The 21,841-nt window shown below is 40.9% G+C and overlaps 1 long non-coding RNA gene across 1 annotated transcript; it reads left to right on the top strand.

Annotated features, from left to right (window-relative positions):
- The first annotated feature begins 792 nt into the window (after positions 1-792).
- LOC102156371 lies at positions 793-19,976 on the top strand. Its single transcript, XR_005359652.1, has 3 exons — positions 793-949; positions 4,248-4,298; positions 19,585-19,976. It is a non-coding gene; the product is annotated as an uncharacterized LOC102156371 (long non-coding RNA).
- The last annotated feature ends 1,865 nt before the right edge of the window (positions 19,977-21,841 follow it).

Consider the following 21,841-nt stretch of genomic DNA (forward strand, 5'->3'; position numbering starts at 1 on the left):
CCTGTTTAGTTAACCTCTGCTATTTTCTGGGCTTCATTCCAAGACCACAAAAATGCATTACCAAAATTGGCATCTCTGCTTTTGAGCTTAATTTCAGAGAGGCTCTGAAATGGTCTGAAGCCACTTTTTTAATATTCTGCACACAATCTTATGCTAAAAAGTAACAGATGTTTCGAGATCAGTAATTGACAGGAAAGGTACAATTTTTGTTTTCCTCAAACACAATTTTTATTTCCTCCAAAAATACGATACCAGAAAAGAAGTGCTGTGCTAAAGCCACACGTTTTTGTTGCTGTACTGCAAATATTGGCTTAAAGTTGAACAGAATTCCCTAAGGTAGAGTCAGAGATAATCTAAATATTTACTATACATTTCCGAAGTCTTTTAATAAGTGTTTTTCTCTTTAATTTTTGGTTGGAAAACCCTAAAGACACAAGTCGTAAATGCATACAAACAAAATGCCAAGATCAAAATAAGAGTTTTGAAGTTTCATGAAACTATGAGCCTCACAATGTTTGCAGCATGATAGAGAATTACAGAATCATACCTGTTTAAGTCGGGAAACATCTTAAATATTATTGAAAGGCCTCCAGAATCGGAACCCTCTAATTTGACAGATGAGGAAAGTGAGGCTCAGAGAGATTAAGCTAACCACAGCTGTCACAGATAGTAAATGGCCAATCATGCAAAATCCTGATATTCTGACTCCAAATCCAGAGCTCTGAAAGAGTATGTGTCTCAATACACTAATGGCACAAGAGGCACTCCGGGCAGGCCCTCAACAGAAGGAACTCTTACACACGTAAAGGAGCCAGCTCACCTGTTCACAAACACAAGTCCTAGAAATAGCACTGGCAACAACCGGCTTCTGAGCTTGCCTCGCCAGACCTGGGGTTTCCAATGATTGCTCAGTTAGGTCTATTTTTCTCACCTCTGTGAGTCCTTTTAGGTAAGTGCTTTTAGCTGGATCGGGTTGGTTATTTTATTTTGTTTTTCACATTTCTTGGGGGGGGGGGGGTTAGAATCGGAGAGGGTTGAAAAGAGAAGCTCGGATGTTAAACCGCCCCTTGCAGCACAAAGTTTGTTCTTTTGTCAGCAAAACTAACAAATCCTTCCCCGAGCCCCAGGGCTTACTGGTTTGTGTCGCGGTCCCTTCAGTTTCCAAAGTAGAGGGAGACCTGGAAAAGAAGTTGGCTGGGCGGCTCGTCCTCCGGAGGGGCCCGGCAGGTGCGCGCCCGGGGGGGGGGGGGGGGCCGGGCAGGTGCGCGCCCGGGGGGGGGGCCATCGGACGCGCGCCCCTTTCCTCCTCGCCCCTCGAGCCTCCCGCTCCCCCGCCCAGGAGCCCACGGTCCCCGCCGCCCCCCGCCCCCCGCCCCCCAGCGCTGGCGCCGCCCGGTCCTCCCGGACTCCCGGGTCCCAGGTGGCCCGCGGGCTCCGCGCCCCAGCGCCCGCTCCTCCGGCCCCCGGGGGCGCAGGGGAGAGAAGCGGGTCCCACCTGGTTGCCGGGGTCCAACCACGCGGAAGGCGGAGATGGCGGTGGCGCCGGGGCTCGGGCACCTGCGTCGCACGCGCGCGGCGGGCCGCGGACTCCTCGGCCGAGGTGCACGGGCGGGGAGCCGGGCAGCGGCGGGGGGCGGGGGCGGGGCGGCGGGGGCGGGGGGGGCAGAGCGCTCCGGGCGGGCAGCGGCGGCCCGGCGAGCCCAGCAGGCAGGCGGCGCGCGGCCGGGGCAGCGGTGGGCTAGCGCGCGCCCCTCCGGGGGCCTCCAGACCCGGCCTAGGCGCCCCGCTTCCCCTGCTCCTCCCGCTCCTCCCACGCCCAGACCTCGGGGCCTCCGCTGCAGCGCGCGTGCAAAGCGCTGTGATGAAGAGTGCAATATCGGGGAGGCGTGGGGAAGGAAAGCAGATGGCGAAGGCCAGAGGGAGTGAGTTCCCTGTCACCAAGGATGTCTCAGCCAAGCATGCTGTTGGTCGCGTTTGTCGGGAGGGCTGAAGAGGGTCCTCTTGCGTCTCTGCGGGGCTGGACTAAATGGCCACTTCTCCTTCAGGCCTGAAACTCTATGGCGTTTGATGTAGCAAACAAACAAACAAACCAAAACCAACCAAAGAAATCTGTTCTTGAACAGATGACACCCCCTAAGAGACATTTTCTTACCCCCCTCAAAATGTTCATTCACTATTTATCATTATTAATAATAACACTATTATTGAGGACCTACTATGTGCCAAACAATATGTTAGGTATGATTCTTATGTTCCTTGAACTTGGAGTTATGACGGACAAGCAGGTGTTCACAAAATTACAATTATGATGGGTGACACCCAGGAAACCAACCGGGCAAGGCAAGAATAAAGGGGAGTGGACATACTCTGGCTTGGCTATGGGAAGGAAATGGTTAATTTTTCAAAGGTCTCTCTCCAAAAAGGGAACTTGCCTAACACCCTCATAGGAAGATGCAGCGGAGGTAAAGAAAGTAGCCCAGAGTTGGGTAGGGCCAGAAGCAATATGTCTTGGCTCTCTGACCCAGCCACTTTGTCAACTTGTGGAGCTTTGTAAATAGAACTTTGCATCCATAGGAATATCCGCTCAGAACCAGTGGCACTTTTATGAAGTGAAGCTTTGAGATCTCCAGACCACTTGTTGAGGCCACTTCACTCAGAAATTTCATATTTGTGCATTAAATGGGCTTTCTGGGGCATCTGTGGTTAGAAGCACTAAACTTTGGGTTTCATCAAACCTCAAAAAGACAGACAAATGTCTCCATTGGACAGAGACAAGAATTGGAGTAGAGATACTGACTTTCCCAAATTATTATAAACAACACAACAGAACCCTTAGTTAGATAATCTGTGTGTAGTTAGATAATCTGTGTGAACCAGCTAATTAGTTTCCTTTTCCTTTTTTTTTTTTTTAATTTTTTTTTATTTATTCATGATAGTCACATGGAGAGAGAGAGAGAGAGGCAGAGACACAGGCAGAGGGAGAAGCAGGCTCCAAGCACCGGGAGCCCGATGTGGGATTCGATCCCGAGGCTCCAGGATCACGCCCTGGGCCAAAGGCAGGCGCCAAACCGCTGCGCCACCCAGGGATCCCGCTAATTAGTTTCCTAAGGCTACTTTTACAAATGACCAGACTTAATGCTTAAAACAAAAGAAATCTATTCTGTCCCTGTTCTGAAGGTCAGAAGTCCAAAATCAAGTGTCATCAGGCCTGCACTCCTTCCCAAAGACCTAGAAGGGAACCCTCCTTTGCCTAGTCCATCTTCTGGTGGCTCCAGGAATTCGTTGGCTTGTGACAGCTTTCCTCCAGTCTCTGCCTCCATCTTCTATAGCCCTCTCCTCTATGTCTTCTGCCTCCTACAAGGATTCTTGTCATCAGATTCAGGGACCATCCAAATAATCCAGGGTTATCTCAGCTCAAGATCCTTACTTAATTACATCTCAAAGACCCTTTTTCCAAATAAGGTCACATTCGTAGGCTCTGGGGTTTAGAGTGTGGACATGTTTTTTGGGGGAAGCCACAATTCAACCCACTAAAGCTAATAACCAATTGGGACCAAAATGATTGTCTACTGTGGTATCAAGGTGTCATTTCCGCACCATATGCAAAATCATATTGATGCTAAGTAGAATTTATCATTTCATTGTGAGATACTAAACAAAGGTATCATTAAACCTGAGCATTATGAGGAATAACTGCAACGAGGAAAAAAGTGCAGAGGCCGGAGCCTGAAATTCATGTTTGAGTCACAGGTGATACTTGAAGGCCGAGCAAGGCTCCTCAGCAGCTACCATTGCTAAATTAATACAGAAATACACCCCATATCCGTTGGTATGGATTTCTGATAATGTGATCCAACAATGAATGTCTGCTAAGCACCAGGCTCTGAGTCAGGGGCTCCTATGGAGCTTTCATTGTAGGTTAGGAAACAACTTTGAATCTCATTGCCTCTGCACAATGTCTGCTGCATGTCTGAAGCCTGATAAACAGCTGTTGAATGAATAGATGGGTATAAATAAATCACTACCAATCAGCTAGGCAATTATTACTGCATTGGAAAACATCAATATAATAAGAAGATATTACTAGATTTACTAGAGCAAAACAGATTAACATGCTGACTCATTCAGTATTGCCTTGAGTGAAGGAAAAGTCCTTAAAAGAAAAACTTTGATTTGAAAAAGAAAATAATGAGATATCTACCTTTTTCTACTTTTTTTTAAAATCAATAATATGCCTATTTACACAGATACAGGTCCTGCTGAGAACAATCAATGATGACTGAAGTTATAGCTACTTGGTGAGTAAAATATTTTGTCCAAGTATTTGCTTGACAAATACTTTCAAAAACATAAATACTATTCAGCTGGTAATTTCATGATACACATACATCACTTCTTGAAACTCCTGCGATGATTTCAATGACTCCAGTCTCTCCTGGTTCACCTCTTCCCTCTTTGACTTTCCTTCTCACTTTTCTACTCTTACGATTTTAGACAATCAACCAATATATTAATAACTACCCAACAGTTTCTCATTCTTGGGCTTACCTGAGTCATAGGCTCATCCCTGAACCAGTCATGGCAGCCGGTGAGTTGGAATATGATGACCATTCTGGTATGTACCACCTGTGCACTCCTGGAAAATAGGGAATGGGAAAAGAGTTGATCTCACCCTAACCAAATAACTTAGAGTGGGGGAAAGTGGTATCCAAAAATAAACTAGAAAAAGTGGGCAAAAAAGCATACATATCCACTGCAATAGATATTTAAAAAGGTTTTTTGTTAACTGAATGTAGTTTTAATTAAAACAGCACTTCACCTTTTCTATGGTGTTCTAAAAGTTTTCCATAGTCTTCAAAAAATGAATTGATAATTGTCACTATTGATTACATGTCTAATTACCACACAAATCTTTAGAATTTACACTTACAAAAGACTGTGAAAAATGTTTTTATATGTATGTAAAGCCATATAGCAAGCACGTAAACTCTGAAATCTGATTGCCTTGGTTTTTTTTTAAATGCACGTTAATTACGAGACTATGTTCTCTATCCTTTTTCTTTCTCGGTTTCCTTTTTTGTAAAATGGAGTAGATAATAATTGCCCCTCTGAAATGTCATGCAATGTAATGAGATAATAACTATACCTTCATAATAGGACTTGTCACCTAGAACTCTATTATGTTTGTTTATTATTAATGTAAATTAGCTTTCACAGCATCCCTGGAAACTATTTTGGGGAGTTATACTCTGATCATTTATATTTCTCTTAATAAATAATCAATATCTATTATGTATCAGGCACAATTACCAAGATAAACAACATGGGTTCTTTTTACCCTGGAGGAGGCAAGTTAGGATTCCCATAGTTCAACCAGGTTGTTGTAGGGCAATCCATGCAGGGGAACAGAGAATGGAAGGAACACAGAGGAAAGAAGGCATAGTAGCTTAGGAGAGTGCCAGTAGTGTAGCCCTGGGTATGGTCAGTAAGGTGTACCTAGAAAAGTACATGGTAATAGGAAGAACTGTGAAGGTCATGTGGATTTTGAAGGCCATTTGGACTTTAACTTCTATGAATGAAGAAATGTTGAAAACTTTTAGGCTCAAGAATTATTTTCAAATTTGTAGGAAGGAAAGCACACTGGGTGTGGAAAGAGATAAATATAGAACCAGGAATAACAGTTAAAACAGTTAAGAAAGTAGGCAAACTTTAATGTGCAACTGAATCAAATGAGCGTTATTTAAAACATAAATTCTGGGGATCCCTGGGTGGCGCAGCGGTTTGGCGCCTGCCTTTGGCCCAGGGCGCGATCCTGGAGACCCGGGATCGAATCCCACATCGGGCTCCCGGTACATGGAGCCTGCTTCTCCCTCTGCCTGTGTCTCTGCCTCTCTCTCTCTCACTGTGTGCCTATCATAAATAAATAAATAAAAAAATTAAAAAAAAATAAAATAAAATAAAACATAAATTCTGATTCAGGAGTGCTGGGGTGGGGCCCTGGAGTCTGCATGGCTAATAAGCTTCCAGGTAATGTCAATGCTGCTGGTCCTCAGCAAGGCAACAGACTATTTACTGGCAATGTTGCTTCCAACAAAAAGAATCTGTATCTAATATACATCAAACTTTTAAGTCCCCATGGAGAAATAATTTGCAGCTCGTTAAGTGGTAACAACTAATTGAAGAACTATTGTGCACAACAAGGCAACAAGATAGAAATGTTTTATCGTAATTCTTAAGATGTCTCTGAGGATAAATCCCTTCAAAGCCTGAACATCCAAATGGAGGAGGTTGTGGTGAATAGAAGTGTAATATAGGGTACCATGATGGTCTTTTTGATGTTGTCAACTTGACTTAGCTACAGTTCCTAGTTACACAATCAAACACAAATTTAAGTGTTGTTATGAAGATATTTTCTAGATTTGACTAAAGTTCATAATCACTTGACGTTAAGTAAGAAAAATTATCCTAAATAATCCGGGAGGGCCTGGTTCAGGCAGGTGAAGGCTGTAAAAGTAGATCTGGATCTTCCCTGAAGAAGAAGTAATTCCACTTATGGACAGAAGCCTCAGCCCATGACCAAGTGCTCCAGCTTTGCCTTTCCTGACCATCTGTTTTATGGATTTTAGACTTGTCTAGCCAGTCCCTACAATCACATATCCCTTCCAATAAATATCTTACTTTATATCCCCTACTGGTTCTGCTTCTCTGGTTGGACCCAAAAAGATTTTGGTAACTGAAACCAGGGAGCTGCTATAACAAAGACCCAAGAATGTGGTAATGGTGTTGGAATTGGGCAGCAGGCAGAAACTAGAAGAATTTTGAGAAGCATAATGGAAAGAGCCTAACCTGTCTTAAATAGACTACTAATAGAAATATGGTTGTTAACAACTCTGCTAAGTGAGGACTCAGGAGGAAGTGAGGAGCATGTTATTGGAAATTTGAGAAAGGGAGATGCTTGTTATGAAGTGGAGGAAAGCTTGACAGAACTCTGTCCTGCAGTTATATAGAAAGCATAACTTGTATATAGTTAAACTGGACGTAGAGCTGAGGAGATTTCCAAGCAAAGTGTTGAAAATGTGATCTGGCTTCTCCCTGCTGCCTACAATAAAATGTAAGAAGAAAAAATAGATTGAAGAAAGAATTCTCAAATAAAAAGTAACCAGGACTTGATGATTGGGAAATTCTTGGCTTATCCAATTCTTATCCAATCCAATTTCTGAAGGGTACAAAGATTGACAGATTTACTACCAGGAAAGTGTGCTGTAGAGAAAAAGCCAAGAATATGGCTAGTCAACCTTTTGCTAATACGTTAGAAAGATTTTTTAAAAATCAGAATATTCAGTCACACGACGGCTCGCCTCAGATCTCCCAAATAGAAATGGGATTATTTAGGGAAGATCTATGAATAAGCCTCTTTTCTTCTGGAGTGAATTCCTTTTAACATACCCAGGACACCTTTAAGGTTCTCAAAAATTTTATACCAGTGGAAATACTGCCACCTTGGATTTCAAGGGATAGAGTAAGGAACAAAGAAAGCTGTTGGACTCTGAATTCTACATGCAGAAAATAGGCTAACAAAACTACACAGCTTGTACTATAAAACAGACAAAAATCCTAGGGCCCATCAAAGATGTAATGAGTAAAAGCCTCTGAAGAGAAGGAAACAGAACTCTGTGTTTTAATAGGCAGGCCAAGTGAAATTGGATGTAATTAGCTTTTGGAGAAAGGCAAGAATGATAGTTTACTTCAAACACTGGAAAGATGATCATGAAGATGTGGTAGGTTTTCTATATAGACCCTATAAGCCAAAGTAAAATCAGTGAATGCAAAGCACAGGTAGCCAGATTTAAACCAAATCAAAGGAATCCCTTTCCAGCTGTCATAGTCGTTAGATGTACAATGGGCTACCAGGCGAGACAAATGAACTCTTCACTAGTAGATATTTTTAAATAGAGAATAAAGGACTGGCTATCAGAAATATTGGAGGATGACACTGGGTGGGAAAGATCAGAATGATGGTAATTAGGCCTGAACCATACTAAAGTATCTATGGTTTGGAGCTGCAACTTCAGAATATTTCCAGGAAGAGGATTTGGGCTGTAAAAGAAAAGTTACATAGGAAAAATATTACCTACTACATCCACAGAGAGTTAATTCATTCACAGAGCATGAACAATCCTTTCCCTCCAAAAGTGAATACTGCTTTACTTTGCCCGCATCTGTTTTCTATTGCAATAAATAAAAAAGTAAATAGAATGTGTGTGTCTGTGGGTCTTATTTCCAAGACTGTTTGGGTGAACCAGTAAATCTGAAACAGGAAAATTAATTGATACAGATGGTTATTTAGACATACATACACAGGTTTAACTTTATTTAATTAGTTCAGTTAAGCAGCCAAATAACTTGACAGCTTGTAATGTATATGCTCTGCTGTGACTTTCAGATTAATTATACATGAATACTTTAAGTCTGGGACCCCAGTACTCTGCAGAAATCATTAGTGTCTATGGGCAGAGGGGTATTTAGCAAAGTTGTCTTGATGTTGACCAGCTTTATATTCCACACTCCCTTAGTAATGTCAAAGAGGTAGAGAATATGGTGAGAGGTGAAAGGGCATTATTTTGATCATCTAAAAACTATGGGAGATTACCCAAGTGTTAAAATTTCATGAGAGTAATTTGAGACTATTTGGTTATCATGGTCCTAAAAAACACCACTTGTCTTAGTTAGCTTTTATTTTGTGATTTCTGTGTTGCTACAATTGCTCTGAGTTTCATGCCTTTGGAAGGGAAAAGAATGAAAGTAGCAAATATGGAATCTCAGAATATGTGATGAGGCTTCGTGAAATGGATACAAAAGCATTTGGATCTACCAATAAGAGAGCTGTATTCACAAACTTAAAAGGTGCTATAGTAAAAAATAATTCATCAATACAATCATCAATATTTAACTGTAACATTGCATTAGTTATATAAACAACTATATATTATATATTTATATGTATATATTAAACAACTATATATTATATATATTAAGCACAATATAACTGCTTAATTAAATAATGGTTTCTGAGACTGAAGTTAACTTTAGAAGAAAAGACCTTTTACACAAGGGTGTTTAAATTTGGGGGTCTCTTGACATGCCATTTGCCGATAATTATCAGGCCAACTTATTTGGGTAAATGGTAGCCAGTACCCCTACCTACACCAGAAATATATTAAACAATGGTAAGTCTAGAGCAGAAAATGTAAAAGCGGATTTAATGGAAGCCTAAATTGAATTTTCTACATTAAACACAAATACTACCCCTAAAATACATTTTTCAAAAGGTTTCAGCAATTCAAAGTTAAATGAAATAGTAAAAAGCAATGAAAGGAAAACACTTTAAAAATGTAGAAAGGAGGGAGGAGCAAGATGGCGGAAGAGTAGGGTCTCCAAATCACCTGTCTCCACCAAACTACCTAGAAAACCTTCAAATTATCCTGAAAATCTATGAATTCGGCCTGAGATTTAAAGAGAGACCAGCTGGAATGCTGCAGTGAGAAGAGTTCGCGCTTCTATCAAGGTAGGAAGACGGGGAAAAAGAAATAAAGAAACAAAGGCCTCCAAGGGGGAGGGGCCCCGCGAGGAGCCGGGCTGAGGCCGGGACGAGTGTCCCCAGGACAGGAGAGCCCCGTCCCGGAGGAGCAGGAGCTGCACCAACCTTCCGGGCGGAAAGGGGCTCGCGGGGAGGTGGAGCAGGACCCAGGAGGGCGGGGATGCCCTCGGGCTCCCGGGGACAGTAACAGCAACTGCGCGCCCAGGAGAGTGCGCCGAGCTCCCTAAGGGCTGCAGCGCGCACGGCGGGACCCGGCGGGACCCGGAGCAGCTGAAGGGGCTCGGGCGGCGGCTCCGCGGAGGGGGCTGCGCGGCCCCGGGAGCAGCTCGGAGGGGCTCGGGCGGCGGCTCCGCGGAGGGGGTTGCGCGGCCCGGGAGCGCGAATCCACCAGCGCAGGCTCCGGAGCACAGGGCGCCGGGACACAGCCCAGGATCCCGCCTCCCCCGGGACAGGCTGAGGCCGGGAGGGCCCAGGACAGCGAGGACGCTCCTGCCCCAGCTGAGCACATCAGCGGCCCCGCCCGGAGCCTCCAGGCCCTGCAGACGGAGTTCCTGCCGGAGCTGAATCCAGGTTTCCAGAGCTGCCCCGCCACTGGGGCTGTTCCTCCTGCGGCCTCACGGGGTAAACAACCCCCACTGAGCCCTGCACCAGGCAGGGGCACAACAGCTCCCCCAACTGCTAACACCTGAAAATCAGCACAACAGGCCCCTCCCCCAGAAGACCAGCTAGACGGACAACTTCCAGGAGAAGCCAAGGGACTTAAAGTACACAGAATCAGAAGATACTGCCCCGTGGTTCTTTTTTTGTTTGTTTGTTTTTGTTTTTGTTTTTGTTTCTGTTTTGTTTTGCTTTTTGATTTGTTTCCTTCCCCCACCCCCTTTTTTTTATCCTTTCTTTTTCTTTCTCTTTTTCTTTTTTTTTTTTTTTCGTTTTTTTTTTTTTTCTTTTTCTTCCCCTTTTTTTTTCTCTTTCTCTTTTCTTTCCTTCTTTCTCTCCTCTCTTTTTCTCTTTTTCCCAATACAACTTGCTTTTGGCCACTCTGCACTGAGCAAAATGACTAGAAGGAAAACCTCACCTCAAAAGAAAGAATCAGAAACAGTCCTCTCTCCCACAGAGTTACAAAATCTGGATTACAATTCAATGTCAGAAAGCCAATTCAGAAGCACTATTATACAGCTACTGGTGGCTCTAGAAAAAAGTATAAAGGACTCAAGAGACTTCATGACTGCAGAATTTAGAGCTAATCAGGCAGAAATTAAAAATCAATTGAATGAGATGCAATCCAAACTAGAAGTCCTAACGACGAGGGTTAACGAGGTGGAAGAACGAGTGAGTGACCTAGAAGACAAGTTGATAGCAAAGAGGGAAACTGAGGAAAAAAGAGACAAACAATTAAAAGACCATGAAGATAGATTAAGGGAAATAAACAACAGCCTGAGGAAGAAAAACCTACGTTTAATTGGGGTTCCCGAGGGCGCCGAAAGGGACAGAGGGCCAGAATATGTATTTGAACAAATTCTAGCTGAAAACTTTCCTAATCTGGGAAGGGAAACAGGCATTCAGATCCAGGAAATAGAGAGATCCCCCCCTAAAATCAATAAAAACCGTTCAACACCTCGACATTTAATTGTGAAGCTTGCAAATTCCAAAGATAAGGAGAAGATCCTTAAAGCAGCAAGAGACAAGAAATCCCTGACTTTTATGGGGAGGAGTATTAGGGTAACAGCAGACCTCTCCACAGAGACCTGGCAGGCCAGAAAGGGCTGGCAGGATATATTCAGGGTCCTAAATGAGAAGAACATGCAACCAAGAATACTTTATCCAGCAAGGCTCTCATTCAAAATGGAAGGAGAGATAAAGAGCTTCCAAGACAGGCAGCAACTAAAAGAATATGTGACCTCCAAACCAGCTCTGCAAGAAATTTTAAGGGGGCCTCTTAAAATTCCCCTTTAAGAAGAAGTTCAGTGGAACAGTCCACAAAAACAAAGACTGAATAGATATCATGATGACACTAAACTCATATCTCTCAATAGTAACTCTGAATGTGAACGGGCTTAATGACCCCATCAAAAGGCGCAGGGTTTCAGACTGGATAAAAAAGCAGGACCCATCTATTTGCTGTCTACAAGAGACTCATTTTAGACAGAAGGACACCTACAGCCTGAAAATAAAAGGTTGGAGAACCATTTACCATTCGAATGGTCCTCAAAAGAAAGCAGGGGTAGCCATCCTTATATCAGATAAACTAAAATTTACCCCAAAGACTGTACTGAGAGATGAAGAGGGACACTATATCATACTTAAAGGATCTATTCAACAAGAGGACTTAACAATCCTCAATATATATGCTCCGAATGTGGGAGCTGCCAAATATATAAATCAATTATTAACCAAAGTGAAGAAATACTTAGATAATAATACACTTATACTTGGTGACTTCAATCTAGCTCTTTCTATACTCGATAGGTCTTCTAAGCAAAACATCTCCAAAGAAACGAGAGCTTTAAATGATACACTGGACCAGATGGATTTCACAGATATCTACAGAACTTTACATCCAAACTCAACTGAATACACATTCTTCTCAAGCGCACATGGAACTTTCTCCAGAATAGACCACATATTGGGTCACAAATCGGGTCTGAACCGATACCAAAAGATTGGGATTGTCCCCTGCATATTCTCGGACCATAATGCCTTGAAATTAGAACTAAATCACAACAAGAAGTTTGGAAGGACCTCAAACACATGGAGGTTAAGGACCATCCTGCTAAAAGATAAAAGGGTCAACCAGGAAATTAAGGAAGAATTAAAAAGATTCATGGAAACTAATGAGAATGAAGATACAACCGTTCAAAATCTTTGGGATGCAGCAAAAGCAGTCCTAAGGGGGAAATACATCGCAATACAAGCATCCATTCAAAAACTGGAAAGAACTCAAATACAAAAGCTAACCTTACACATAAAGGAGCTAGAGAAAAAACAGCAAATAGATCCTACACCCAAGAGAAGAAGGGAGTTAATAAAGATTCGAGCAGAACTCAACGAAATCGAGACCAGAAGAACTGTGGAACAGATCAACAGAACCAGGAGTTGGTTCTTTGAAAGAATTAATAAGATAGATAAACCATTAGCCAGCCTTATTAAAAAGAAGAGAGAGAAGACTCAAATTAATAAAATCATGAATGAGAAAGGAGAGATCACTACCAACACCAAGGAAATACAAACGATTTTAAAAACATATTATGAACAGCTATACGCCAATAAATTAGGCAATCTAGAAGAAATGGACGCATTCCTGGAAAGCCACAAACTACCAAAACTGGAACAGGAAGAAATAGAAAACCTGAACAGGCCAATAACCAGGGAGGAAATTGAAGCAGTCATCAAAAACCTCCCAAGACACAAGAGTCCAGGGCCAGATGGCTTCCCAGGAGAATTTTATCAAACGTTTAAAGAAGAAATCATACCTATTCTCCTAAAGCTGTTTGGAAAGATAGAAAGAGATGGAGTACTTCCAAATTCGTTCTATGAAGCCAGCATCACCTTAATTCCAAAGCCAGACAAAGACCCCGCCAAAAAGGAGAATTACAGACCAATATCCCTGATGAACATGGATGCAAAAATTCTCAACAAGATACTGGCCAATAGGATCCAACAGTACATTAAGAAAATTATTCACCATGACCAAGTAGGATTTATCCCTGGGACACAAGGCTGGTTCAACACCCGTAAAACAATCAATGTGATTCATCATATCAGCAAGAGAAAAACCAAGAACCATATGATCCTCTCATTGGATGCAGAGAAAGCATTTGACAAAATACAGCATCCATTCCTGATTAAAACTCTTCAGAGTGTAGGGATAGAGGGAACATTCCTCGACATCTTAAAAGCCATCTATGAAAAGCCCACAGCAAATATCATTCTCAATGGGGAAGCACTGGGAGCCTTTCCCCTAAGATCAGGAACAAGACAGGGATGTCCACTCTCACCACTGCTATTCAACATAGTACTGGAAGTCCTAGCCTCAGCAATCAGACAACAAAAAGACATTAAAGGCATTCAAATTGGCAAAGAAGAAGTCAAACTCTCTCTCTTCGCCGATGACATGATACTCTACATAGAAAACCCAAAAGTCTCCACCCCAAGATTGCTAGAACTCATACAGCAATTCGGTAGCGTGGCAGGATACAAAATCAATGCCCAGAAGTCAGTGGCATTTCTATACACTAACAATGAGACTGAAGAAAGAGAAATTAAGGAGTCAATCCCATTTACAATTGCACCCAAAAGCATAAGATACCTAGGAATAAACCTCACCAAAGATGTAAAGGATCTATACCCTCAAAACTATAGAACACTTCTGAAAGAAATTGAGGAAGACACAAAGAGATGGAAAAATATTCCATGCTCATGGATTGGCAGAATTAATATTGTGAAAATGTCAATGTTACCCAGGGCAATATACACATTTAATGCAATCCCTATCAAAATACCATGGACTTTCTTCAGAGAGTTAGAACAAATTATTTTAAGATTTGTGTGGAATCAGAAAAGACCCCGAATAGCCAGGGGAATTTTAAAAAAGAAAACCATATCTGGGGGCATCACAATGCCAGATTTCAGGTTGTACTACAAAGCTGTGGTCATCAAGACAGTGTGGTACTGGCACAAAAACAGACACATAGATCAGTGGAACAGAATAGAGAATCCAGAAGTGGACCCTCAACTTTATGGTCAACTAATATTCGATAAAGGAGGAAAGACTATCCATTGGAAGAAAGACAGTCTCTTCAATAAATGGTGCTGGGAAAATTGGACATCCACATGCAGAAGAATGAAACTAGACCACTCTCTTTCACCATACACAAAGATAAACTCAAAATGGATGAAAGATCTAAATGTGAGACAAGATTCCATCAAAATCCTAGAGAAGAACACAGGCAACACCCTTTTTGAACTCGGCCATAGTAACTTCTTGCAAGATACATCCACGAAGGCAAAAGAAACAAAAGCAAAAATGAACTATTGGGACTTCATCAAGATAAGAAGCTTTTGCACAGCAAAGGATACAGTCAACAAAACTCAAAGACAACCTACAGAATGGGAGAATATATTTGCAAATGACATATCAGATAAAGGGCTAGTTTCCAAGATCTATAAAGAACTTCTTAAACTCAACACCAAAGAAACAAACAATCCAATCATGAAATGGGCAAAAGACATGAACAGAAATCTCACAGAGGAAGACATAGACATGGCCAACATGCATATGAGAAAATGCTCTGCATCACTTGCCATCAGGGAAATACAAATCAAAACTACAATGAGATACCACCTCACACCAGTGAGAATGGGGAAAATTAACAAGGCAGGAAACAACAAATGTTGGAGAGGATGCGGAGAAAAGGGAACCCTCTTACACTGTTGGTGGGAATGTGAACTGGTGCAGCCACTCTGGAAAACTGTGTGGAGGTTCCTCAAACAGTTAAAAATAGACCTGCCCTACGACCCAGCAATTGCACTGTTGGGGATTTACCCCAAAGATACAAATGCAATGAAACGCCGGGACACCTGCACCCCGATGTTTCTAGCAGCAATGGCCACTATAGCCAAACTGTGGAAGGAGCCTCGGTGTCCAACGAAAGATGAATGGATAAAGAAGATGTGGTTTATGTATACAATGGAATATTACTCAGCTATTAGAAATGACAAATACCCACCATTTGCTTCAACGTGGATGGAACTGGAGGGTATTATGCTGAGTGAAGTAAGTCAGTCAGAGAAGGACAAACATTATATGTTCTCATTCATTTGGGGAATATAAATAATAGTGAAAGGGAAAATAAGGGAAGGGAGAAGAAATGTGTGGGAAATATCAGAAAGGGAGACAGAACGTAAAGACTGCTAACTCTGGGAAACGAACTAGGGGTGGTAGAAGGGGAGGAGGGCGGGGGGTGGAAGTGAATGGGTGACGGGCACTGGGTATTCTGTATGTTAGTAAATTGAACACCAATAAAAAAAAAATAAAAAAAATAAAAAATTAAAAAAAAAAAAAAAAAAGAAAAAAAAAAAAAAAATAAAAAAAAAAAAAAATAAAAATAAAAATGTAGAAAGGAGGGGCACCTGGGTGGCTTTGTCTTTAAGTGTCTGACTCCTGATTTGGGCTCAGGTCATCTCAGTGTGGTGAGATTGAGCCCTGCATCCACATCACACTCAGGGAGGAGTCTGCTTGAGATCCTCTCCCTCTACCCTTCCCAACCTCCCCTTACTCACACTCTCTCACTCTCTCTCTCTCTCCCTCTCTTAAAAAAAAAATGTAGGAAGGAAACTGAAGAACAAATAAAGAAAACCTGTGGTTCCAAATATTTAATAAAAAGGATAATTGGTATCAACTAATGAAGTTTGGCTATCATAAATGTTAGTAATTTTATCCTTATGTGAAAAATATTCAAAATTCCTCTTACTAAAATGCTATCTCCAGGCCCAAATTATCCAGAAGACATAGTTTCTATAATACTCATTATATAATACAATATTCTACTAATAATGTTGCCCCATAAATGCTTTTTGAGTGCATAAAGCATTTTATGAAAGATAAAGGGAAAAATATATACAGAACAAATGAACATTATGTTGTCAAATTGTAAATGATTAAAAAATACTAATAAGGAAGTTTAGGCATTAAAATACTTCAGGAAATTTGTATGCTCTTCCCAGAAGTTCTAAAAAGGTATTCTTGGGGTGTAGTGAGAAAAACAAAAACATCTATGATTTACATTTTTCAAAAAGGAAACCTAGAAAGCAATTACATGAACACCTACCCATACACATTTGGCCATATATCATTCCTTGTAGGAATTTTAGGTTTTTTATAATCCTCTTAATATACAGTCTTCATCATTTCATGTGCTGCTCAGAAGAATCCGTGGTTCTCCACTGCCTATGGATTAAAGTTTAAACTCACTCTGGCATTCAAATTCATTCTCAATGTACTGAGATTTAATTGTCCAATGTTTTCTCCCACCATGAAGGACAACACTTAGTTATCTAAACACAACTTTTTTTTTTTTTACCCATTTCTTGCCCTGTTCATGCTGTTCCATCCTGAATGTTCCTTTTTTTTTTTTTTTAAGGTTTTATTTATTTATTCCTGAGAGACACAGAGAGAGAGGCAGAGACATAGGCAGAGGGAGAAGCAGGTTCCCTGCGAGGAGCCTGATGCAGGAATCAATCCCAGGACACAGGGATCATGACCTGAGCTGAAGGCAGACATTCAACCACTGAGTCACCCAGGTTTCCTCCATCCTGAATGTTCTTCCTCCATCCCACAACACTTCTACCTAAACCATCACCCATCACCATCCTCTATCTGCTGGTCAACATCTTAGCTAATCTGTCAACATCCAACTAAATTGACTCTTCTTTGTAAGCTCCTCATTTGGAGCTATGCTACCTATGGACTACGATCATTTAAAAATTTATTTTGTGTCCATTTTATCATGACAGAGATCTACACAAATATCCTGAGGGCAAATATGTTATTAGTGTTTGGTTTCCTATCCCCTAAAAGTATATCACAGTATCTTGGATTGCTCAATTAATATGCATTGGACCAAAATAGAAAAGGCAAATTGTATAGTTTTCCATCTGTATTATTTAAAAAAAAAAAAGCAAAGACTGTCTTATTTTATGAATAATTATGATTATTTACCTACAGTACTATTTAAAATTATATACAAAAAGATTTTTATTCTGAATTTCTGTAGAATTTTTTCCATAGGAATTATATATGTAATATAAATTCAATGAATTTTTAAATATACAGACAGAAAAAAAAATGAGGAGAACTGTAATGAAATGTTAACAGTAGGGATCTTTGGATTGAAGAATAGATGAGTTTGTTTAATAATTTTTACCTTTCCAGATTATATAGAATAATCATATATTACTTTATAGTCAGGGAAAAAAATTAAAAAGCTATTTGAAAGTATCTGTGTAAGATCATGTGTTCTTTGGAAATGACTCCTGGGAACTAGAGCCATTAAGATACACCTTAAGGCCTGGGGCAGCCCCATTACTGTTGGCTGTTGTTCACTGGCCAGTGCCCCAATTTGTAACTCATTTAGGCTCTTAATCTGTCCAAAACTGTTTCTTGCCCTTGGGATGCTACTGGTGTGCATGTGGACGAAATGTATTATCCTGCCTGCCTCAAAAGCTACAGAACAGCAATGAAATTCATAGTAGCTAAATCATCTAGGATGAAAAAACTGTTTAGAGTTGAAAGGCAAGGTAATTGGATTATTTGCTTACAATTTAGTACCAAGTATAAACATGATTTTAACTTGAAGGTTAAAATTAGTATCAGAACTTGGACTAAAATAGGATTTTCTTTTCTATATTTTGTCAGTACTTCTTGCTCTATCCTTGTATTTATGATCCACTTCCCTTTTTATCAGAAATGGGTACCAGGGTGTAAAAGCGATTACAAAATTCTCCAGATTAAGCCAAAGTAATTATCATTTCTTTGTACTTGAAAGAATATATAATAAAAAGTAAAGAAAATAAATGTAGAGAAATTACTCCTAGCCTGTTCCCTGAGAAGGTTGCTATGAATAAATAGTGGGCTAGAATAATTTCAGAATTATGAGGCCAAATGAAGTTTTCATCGAAATGCATTTCAGATTTAGGTCCCTATGGACCTTAAAGGAGAGTGGCCAGTATTTCTGATAATCTTGATGATTAGTATACACATACTATAAACTAATTTTCACGTAGAACAAAGCACTTTGTTCTCTGCAGGCCTATAATGAGATTTGAGAGCAAAAAGCACCAGGCCTACTCATGGCCTATTAGCCAAATCTCATAGTTGAGCTGCTACAGAGTTTACGCATTCACAATGAAAAGGCTAAGTGTTTTTGTTGTCATTGGTGGTTTGTTTTTTGTTTCTAATATTTTATTTATTTATTCATGCGAGACACGGAGAGAGAGACAGAGACATAGACAGAGGGAGAAGCAGGCTCCCTGCAGCATGATATAAGACTCGATCCAGGGACTCCAGGATCATGATCTGAGCCAAAGGCAGACGCTCAACCACTGAACCACATAGGTGCCATTGTTTCATTTTGTTTTGTTTTGTTTTTTGTTTTGTTTTGTTTCAGAGCCCAGTTTCTAGTCCCAAAGGTCTAAAAGGTCATAAAAGACACAGTATCTTGTTAATTATCTTACTTAGCTTCAGCATTTCAGTGTGACATTAGAATACCATTATCAGTGTGGTCCTACTAGATAGCTACCCAATACAAACAGACTTACTATTTTACCAGCCAGCTCCCCACTTCTTCCTCTGGTCAGAGGATTTCCTTTGGCAGTGGAACTACTGGTCCATTGACTCTAAGCACATGGATCTGTTACAGCCTCCTGACTTCAGGGGCAACATAGCACATGGTCCAAGCTCGGCTTTATGGTAATATCTCACAGTTCTGGCTCTATAATTGGTCAATGGGGTGGGAACATGAATAGAAGTGTAGCAAAGATTGATATCTGAGGCTTTTCAAATGGAAGCTGGGATGGGAGGACCAAGGAGGGGATATTAAACAGGTCAAGAGCTTTTTTCCCTCAGATGGTGAACATGTGTGATTGTTAACTGCAGCTGCCAGCAGCCAGGTTCTCTGCCACATGGAAGAACACAGCCTGCAGGAGAAGACAGAATTTGAATTCCAGGCCACACAAGCAGGTGTTCAGAAAGTGTGACAATTTTTTTATGCAATTCAACTTAATTTCTTCAGTGATATTTTCTTTCACACAGATAGAAACTAATCCTCAATGAAATCAGGTTCCTCTTTTGTTTCCCTAACTTTTCTTCTAACTTCTAAGCAGTAGGCAGTGGGACAGAAAGGTAGGTTGGACCCAATATAAGCAAAAGTTCTGATCCTTGGTCATCTGTTGAATTTCACATCTAACTCCTCAGCGTGTCTGTTTTTCAGATGTTGAGCTACATGGGTCCATGCCAAAGGTCACTTCAGGATCAATGACTCTCCCTGCTTGCCCCTGGTGCCTTCCTGAAGTGAACCGAGTATTCTCCAAACACTGCCCTGGACCATAGCCACCTTGATGAGGCTTTCCAATCCACAACCACATCTGTGCCATTCTCAAGAATTTTGCTCAGTGAGTCAAGTTGGAACTCTGCAAAGCTACTTCAGTTTTGACTGCCTTCACCACACAGACCTTCTTATGTGCTGCCCCATGCTTTCCTATGTTGCTGAGCCCCTAGGGTCTTCTCTCCATCCCTAGCTCTATCTACGATAGAGGCAATGCCTCTTTCTACTCTCTGATTCTCTATGCTCTTAGATTTGGGAATGTCCAAACTCTTTGGGAATGTCCGTTGCTGCTCCTGCATCAAGTTCAGTCCTCAGATATAAACTTCATAAGGTACTTTAAAAAAAATGTTTTCAACTATAGATTGGCTGTAATTGATATTATGAAACACATTGTTTAAAATGCCAGTAAACATAGATGTCCACAGTGTGTTGCTTAGCGATGGAATCGTCCATCTATGGGGTACAGGGCTTCTTTTTCAATGGTGCACCAATGTAGCTCTCTTTATTTCCCTTTTGGCTTTCTTCTTTCTCTCTAATTTAGGATACCTCTATTAGTCTTCAGAGCCTGAATTGAGTCTAAATTTGGGACTCAAAACACAGTCTGTTATCATGTCTCCTGTGGCAATGGACACAAAAATGCCCATGAATGGAGTTGTTACAGTATAAATAAATGAAAAGTACTGGGGGAAAACACAGTAAGTAATATATCAAAATATTCCTCCAGGAGGACATGATGCCCAGGCAGAGAAGAGGCAGTGGTCACATAAGGAAAAAGTGAGTCCTGATGGTACCTACTTCTTGGCCCATGGCTCTGAGTTTCTCCCAGAGAGCTTGCTCCTGCCTTCATGAAGCTGTATTAATCAACTCTCCTAGTTGCTTCATGATCTTTCCTTGATTCCTTCCTTTTACTTAAGCTAGCTCAAGCTATGTATGGCTGACCGACCCAATATAGTAACTTAGACAAAAATGGAAATTTTTATTTCATGGAATCAGGAAGATTTGAGCAACCAAACAACAGGAAGAGCAGACATGTAGCTGGTCTTCAGGAACCCTAAAACCACCAATAACCTTCTCCATCTCTTTTTTTAAAAAATATTTTATTTATTTATTCCTGGGAGATACAGAGAGAGAGGCAGAGACATAGGCAAAGGGAGAAGCAGGCTCCCTGAGGGGAGCCTGATGCAAGACTCGATCCCAGCACCCTGGGATCATGGCCTGTGTCGAAGGCAGACACTCAACCACTGAGCCACTCAGGTACCCCAACCTTCTCCATCTCTTATCTCTGCTTCTCAATACGAGTGGGGTTTGTTCCTTTTTACTACATCTCTCCACAAGGTGGAAACATGGCTACTGACCATTCCCAGGTTTTTCAACTGTGGGTTCCACCATCAGATAAAGAAAGCAATAAGTCAGGGTTTAACATTTCTATTATTTTGTTTAAGTCGTAAAAATGTAAAGAGAAAGAAAATTGTTGAGTTCATCAGTTCATCTTTCATGAAATATGGACAATAGCTTCTGTTTGGATTATAACAGTATAAAAAAAAAAAATTCCTCCCTGTGACTAAGCCATTTGACCCTACTAAATTCCTTTTTTAAAGTGTATAAAAGAAAGAATGAATTTTTTTTTAGAAAGAATGAATTTTAAAAGATTGCTTTGTGTCTTTTCTCAAGCCAAACACAGAAAATGAGAATATAAAAAACAAGGAATATATTTTTAAATGGATGAAAGCTAAAAAACAATCACGCATTAATGTCTTTGCAGTCAAAATTAAAGGTGATACCACACAACAAAGGAGAATATTATATTGCTAACATAGAAGAATTTTAAAGTCAAGGAGACTGAATCTGGTAAATCATACCCTATGTTCTACCCTGCCCAAGCACAGGGTACTTCAGAAATTTGTTTCAATTATAAATTGACTATACTTGACATTATGAAACACAGTTAGCGATGGCGTCATCTATAAATGAACTTCTGCAATTATTTATAATAAAAAGAACTTGGATCAGTGCAAATACAAACATTTCTGGATCTGAGAACACGAAAATTCTTAGTCACTCTCACTCAAACTACATGGAAGAGTCCTGTAAACTTTTTGCCTACACTTCCAGACGCACTCTTAACCTCTTCCCCTATCTCTTC

The sequence above is a fragment of the Canis lupus genome, chromosome 5 (assembly GCF_011100685.1).
Source record: "Canis lupus familiaris isolate Mischka breed German Shepherd chromosome 5, alternate assembly UU_Cfam_GSD_1.0, whole genome shotgun sequence".
Lineage (NCBI taxonomy): Eukaryota > Metazoa > Chordata > Mammalia > Carnivora > Canidae > Canis > Canis lupus.